Source organism: Aulonocara sp. 'chitande type north' Nkhata Bay, linkage group LG17 (genome assembly GCF_057382095.1).
Source record: "Aulonocara sp. 'chitande type north' Nkhata Bay isolate Kocher_YH1m ecotype deep benthic linkage group LG17, A_spYH_male_GT1.1, whole genome shotgun sequence".
NCBI classification, from domain to species: domain Eukaryota; kingdom Metazoa; phylum Chordata; class Actinopteri; order Cichliformes; family Cichlidae; genus Aulonocara; species Aulonocara sp. 'chitande type north' Nkhata Bay.
In genome coordinates, this window is record NC_141360.1 from 36,992,565 (window position 1) to 36,999,274 (window position 6,710).

Below are 6,710 nucleotides of genomic sequence, written 5' to 3' on the forward strand. Positions count from 1 at the left end.
GCTTACTAAAAACCCTCAGGATCCTGTGTGACATGCATGTAAAATCATACTCATACATATAGAACACATGTGACTTGGCCGAGATAACCAGCAGGCTTCAAGCTGCTCATGATGTTGCTGCCACCATCATTTCCCATCACATATCGTCCTGATCTGCAGAAAGCATTGACAGGCTTCCTCAGATTTATCGCTCAGTCTGTTTCCATTGCAATTTTGTCATTTTCAGCAAATTTAACTGTGTTTTATGACTGCAGTTGTGATGGCAATAGAAAATAGAAACATAAAATAACTTGGTACCCCCCCCCCAAACCATCGGTGGTTGCTGGAGTACTTTTCTATGCTGTGGTGTGCTGGGGGAGCAGCACAGCAAAGAAGGACTCATCCAGGCTGGAGAAACTGATCAGGAGGGCTAGCTCTGTGGTCGGCATGAAGCTGGACACTCTGGTGACAGTGGCAGAGAAAAGGACATTAAAGAAACTGATGGACATTATGAACAATGCTGGGCATCCTCTGCACACGGCCATAAACAATCAGAAGAGTCTGTTCAGTGACAGGTTGCTTCTCCCCAAGACAAGAACTAACAGACTTAAAAACTCCTTTGTCCCACACGCCATCAGACTGTTTAACTCCTCTCTGGAGGGGAGAGGGAGGGGAAACAGGAGGACAAAGGAGGGGGGAACAACTAAGCTGTAGTGCCTCTGCACCTCACTGTGCAATACCTTTTGTGCAATACTTTTGTAAATAGTCAACAGTGCAATAGACTCAATACTTGAAATGTGCAATTCACTTGTATTTTTATTTTTTATTCCTATTTATTCTATTTATCCCCTTTGTATATTTTATTTATATTTGTCTCTGTATTTATATATGTGTGTGTGTGTGTGTGTGTGTGTGTGTATATATATATATATATATATATATATATATATATATATAACAATTCTGTAACTGTAACTTCGGTCGTTGCTGTGCTTTTTGGAAGTCGAATTTCCCAGAGGAACCCACCCGAGGGATTAATAAAGTTCTATCTTATCTTATCTTATCTTATCTTATCTTATCTTATCTTATCTTATCTTATCTTATCTTATCTTATTTACTTTGTCATGTCCTGCTGACCCCTCAGCTTCTGGCAGGCTGGCTGGTGTTGATTTTAGCCTGCAATCAATTCATTTTAATCACAATGGGCAGCGCAGGGAGCACGGGGAGCAACGCGCTAATTGATTGGCAGGTATTTGCATATACAGTACGCAACAAAATGTCACGACCGGCCTTGGTGATGACCTGTGTGGGCTGTTGGCAAAACAAACTGATGAAGGTAATTTATCATGCTGCTTGTGCTTTACTGAGCAGGGGCAGCCGCGCCCACTATTGTTAGCGTCGTCAGTCACCTGTCACGCTGTGGTGGCCACGGGGACAGGAAAGACGAGAGGAGTCAACAGAAGGGTGGGGGGCAGAGATGGAGATATAGAAGCTGAGAGGGAAGAGATGATGTGCTGTAAATAATACACACAGCTCCTTTATAGCTAGATGTAGCTTCAGTTTGAAAGCTATAGCCCAAATTAACATCTTCAGGGCCCCAGGTAAAAAAAAACAATCACTAACATAATTTAAGGATGTCCACTGTATTACTACAATATCAAATAAAAGATTGTCAGTCAGCATAGAAAAAAAGTGTTATGTGACAGGGTCTACTTATGGTTTTCATCAGAGAATTTAAATGATGAAACTACATAAACTACATAAACTTGAAACTAGGTATTTATTTTAGAATCACATCTATCCTTTGAGGCAAGAAAGATACATTTTGTTTCTACCTTTATGTCAGCCCTGAGAATTATTACAAACCTTCAAACCCTTACCCACAATTGTACTTTCTATGCTTAAGTTGAATGTTACTCGTTTTTATTTACAAAGGATATTCTTGGTCTGTTCCCATTTAAATTGTTGACTTTCATTCATCCAAAAAGTGGAAAGTTATTGTCTTTCCCAAAAATCGCCAATGTTTACGGCAAATCTGGAAAAACAGCACTTAAATTTACAACTCCATTCTTCTGCAATCAACTGCAACTTGTACATTTGTATTCTTATTTCGTATATCATTGCCATTTGTATTCAGATATGTGTTATTAGTCTATTCAAATACCAGTGATGATATTGCTGCCTGTCTTGGCCAAGACACACTGGTAAAAGACATTTTTAATCTTAATAATCATATTATCCTGGCTAAATAAAAGTTAAAAAACAAAAAGAAAATGCAATATGTATTGATTAGTTAGTTCCCTGGACAAATAGTATCCAGTGAACCCCATGACACTAGAACTGTTCCTTGTTTTTAGAGACAGTGTAACACTTCATCTTTTGTTGACAAGCGTCCATGAGAGATGCAGATTTTCAGCAGAAAAAATGTTATTCCCTCCTTCATTTCTTATAGGCTGCAAGAAATTTCAAAGCCATGTCTCTGTTCTATAGGCCTTTAAATAGCAGCACTAACCTAAAAGAAATAGCACAAATGCCTTGTAGGCTACTAGTTGACCTTATTTAACTCTGTGAGAGCTGCAGCTAAAGAATAAAGCTAAAAATGTCAAAAGAATACATGTAAGCAAAATATTATTTTAATGAAATGCATAAAGCTATAAAGATACATAGTTGTAAATACCACCTTCTACCATGCTTTAATTGTGCTTTAATTGTGGGGCAGGGATGTTGTTATGGATATTAAGTCCAAATATACATTTGGACTTAATATTAGTCCAATTAGGATAATTTGTGATTGTTCTAACCTTGGATAGCACTTTGGCTTTCCAAGATGTCTAAAGTACTATGTGAATATGTGTGAAAATGTGTGAAAAGGTGAATGTGGCTCGTAGTGTAAAGGACTATGAGTGGTCAGTAACAAAAGAAAATCTCTACGTGCTTCTGTTCTTTTTTTTGCTACCTTCCTTTGCTTGCTTTCACTGCAGCAACTCTGTAACATTGAGTTTTGTTATTGTGTTATTTCACTCCAAATTTATTTCACTGTTTAAATTAGCGGTGTGACTGAAACTAGTCCATATTTGAAAATATCATCTGGTTCAAACCCCATCCCTTTTTCACTGAACATGCTCTAAACTAGATTTGGTTTAAGCAAGCCTGGATTAAAATTATAATGAAACACTTAGCTTGACTGTTATTGTCAGGTGTAGTGAAGCCAGATAATTAAAAGAATGTGTTGAACCTGCTTTTCCCAGGTGAAATGGCTTATCAGATAAATAGATAGTAATATGTTTTGATACAGGCGTCATGTGCAACTGGAGAAAACCCAAATAACAAAGTAAAATCTTTTGGGTCTCTTGGTGGCCTGGGGTCCAATAATGGTTACCCACTTTTCACCAGTGGTAATCCCGCTTGGACCAAAGACCTGTCCAGTAAAAAACAGGAGGATGTTTTTATGAATATTGTTTTTGATCTTGAAGCTTAAACAGGTAAAATGCTGCTTCTTTGTGGGATCCTCGTGGAGTCAGCTAGTTTTGTAGTTATTATCAGAGTTATATCTTTGTCTGAGGATCGATACCACATTCTTAAAAGTGTTAAATGACTGATTGAGCAACTGGAATTTTCCAGTACAAATGTTCTCATTATGATGGCTTTCAGTGTCTTTTATCAGTTTTTGTGAATTTTTAGTTTTAAAACATAAAAAGTTGCAGTCCACTTGCTTACAAAGTGACATCGGCCTTTATAATTGTGTTTCAGGTTGCTAATTAAGAAACAGCAAAAATGATTATTTCTACCACTTTCTCTACTTTGCAAAGCTCAAAGGTGCCTTGAACATCAAAGCCACATGTAAGCAGCCAGTTGCACCTCTGGCAACTAATCAGAATGTGATCTTAACAAGATTAATTGTGTGGCTCTATTCTGCTCTAAAAAGAAATAACTGCATGCTGTGACTCTGTTTAATGACAGTTAAGCACTAAATGCTACAATTTACTGAACTGGAAACATTTTTTTCTCCATATGTTCAGGTGAATGCGAAATTTTTGGCTGGTCTGCTGTGAGTCCAGCTGAGATTGTGTCCGCATCATTATTCTCCGTGTTATTACAACTGTACGGCGTCTGCTGAAATGCTCCAGTGTTCACTCTGCTTATAAGGTAAACATTTGGTCATCATCACCATAATTATGCCCAAATACAATTCCCCATGCGCAGCCTGAGCAGAAATATAGTTAGGGGGCTAACGGGAGCCAGTGCAACTCATTAATAGTGTGCCAGACTCACGGTGATAACACTGGACCCAATTCCTGAGAGAGGTTTTATTTTTTGACCAATTAGCTGCCTGAGCAACCTATTGGCCATGAAGTGATCTCTGCAGGGACTTTATCAGACCATGCTCTATTAAATCAGCTCTCTGGCTGAGCAGTTATGTACCATCACAGTGCTTAGAATGGCCGGATCTGATTGATGTCACTGCCAAATGCCAAGTAATAACGGCTGTTATTGTACATCTCCATTCTGCTGTTTCCTTATGGATGCAGCCATTGCTTTGTGCCATCTATGTGTACTTTCAGAAAAAGATACAATGGGTGCTTTTTGTGCATGCCTGTGTGATGGGCATTTTTCATTGATATGGCTAGTTGGAAAGATTATCATAATGCCCAAGGGTGGAAGCTGCTCTGAATTTGAAATACAATGTTAGAGTATTCAGAGTATGTCTTCAGGTGGGTCAAAAGGCCTGGCAATAAGTGCTGTATAATTTAGGCATGTGGGTAAGTAATCATAATGACTTTGCAAATCCGAGATGAACACATCCACTGACACAACTGAGTACCTGGAGGTTTGAGGAATTATTTTCTAAAGCACAATGAATGCTGTGAATACGCTTTGCATACACTCATTTAATCATTGAGTTCATCTTGTTTTAAACACAGGTCAGTTATATCTTTGGAAACAAAAGTGCTTTTGTTTTTGTGTTGTGTAGAAACAGAAAAGTGTTAGAAAGTGTCCTGAAAGGCCTGTTTGACTCAAATGCCTCTGAATTTAAGTATTTTCTTGAAATTACAGTTTACAATATAATAAGAGAAGACTTTAGCAGATATTTTCATTTGAGGAAGTCATTTTGAGTTACAAATTTTGCTGTATTTTTGTAGTTGGTACTGATTGACATTGAGTTTTAATTCAAGGGTGTCCACTTATCATCCCTTTATAAGACGAGACACTGAAGGTGAACTGTAGAGTTTTTGTTTTTTAAAAATATTAATTTAGAGTACAGTCAAGCTTTAACATGTGAATAGCATTTTTCTAAAGTTTTCTGAGTTGTATCTTTTAAATATACAAATACAGAATTATCTAAATAAGTACATTTGTGCAACTTTTCAAACATTTTATGAATAGATATGCAAATCTTGGTGATAATATTGGGTTTTTTCACATGTTAGAGTCAAAGAATTTTAGAGAGGGAAATTTTGAAAATCTCTTTTTTTTTATCACTCCAACTCAGACAATACTGTTCGCAGCCAGAAAAAGTTAGAATTCCCTCATGTTTTTAGGAGAAAAATGTTCTACACTTCAGATTCTGAATGAGATCTGAACGGATCCCATTGCAAAAACTAAATCAAAATATAACCAGAAAATAGATTGAAGTGGAGCTGTGTGGCTCAGAGTATGAGGAAAACTCATTTTCAAAGAATGCTCTTCAAATCTTTGTATTGCAAACACTGGGAATAAAAAAAAAAAGATCCCTAGTTGATTACTCATATTAAGCCAATTATCTTTTCAAATGTAAACCTTTAAAATTGTATTTTTATACATGCAAATGAGGGATTGAGGGATGAGCAGAATCATCTGCAGCTCAACGTGGCAAAGACCAAGGAACTGATCGTGGACTTCAGGAAGACCAGGAAACACTTGACCCCTGTTTCAATCCAGGGGGTCAGTGTGGACATTGTGGAGGACTATAAATACCTTGGAGTACACATTGACAATAAACTGGACTGGGCTAAAAACACCACAGCACTTTACAGGAAGGGCCAGAGTCGTCTCTATTTTTTGAGGCGACTGAGGTCCTTCAACATCTGCCAGAAAACGCTCAGGATTTTCTATGAGTCTGTGGTGGCCAGTGCGATCCTCTATGCTGTTGCATGCTGGGGGAGCAGGCTGAGGGTCGCAGATGCCAACAGACTTAATAAACTAATCTGTAAGGCCAGCAATGTTGTGGGGATGGAGCTGGACTCCCTCAAAGTGGTGTCGGAGAGGCGGATGCTGTCCAAGATAAAGACAATGTTGGATAACACCTCCCACCCACTCCATGACATGCTGGTCAGTCACAGGAGCACGTTCAGTGAGAGACTGAGATTACCGAAAAGCACCACTGAACGACACAGGAAATCTTTCCTGCCTGTGGCCATCTCCCTGTACAACGCATCTACTTAACACACTGTTTGCTGCTACAACTACACGTTTCTTTTCCAGCTATTTATTTATGAGTGACTTATGTATGTATGTATATATATGTATATATTGTACTATTCTTAGTTAGCGTATTGTCTGTCTTGTCTTAATGTTGGTTTATAATGGAGCACTGTAACAAAAAATAATTTCCCCCAGGGATCAATAAAGTATTCTGATTCTGATTCTGATTATGTCATTAAAACTGTACAAATTTGAACAAAATGTCCTGTGGAAGAAGAAAATAAACACATTCTTATCTGTTATGGGGATGTTAAGACAAAATAGCCCAA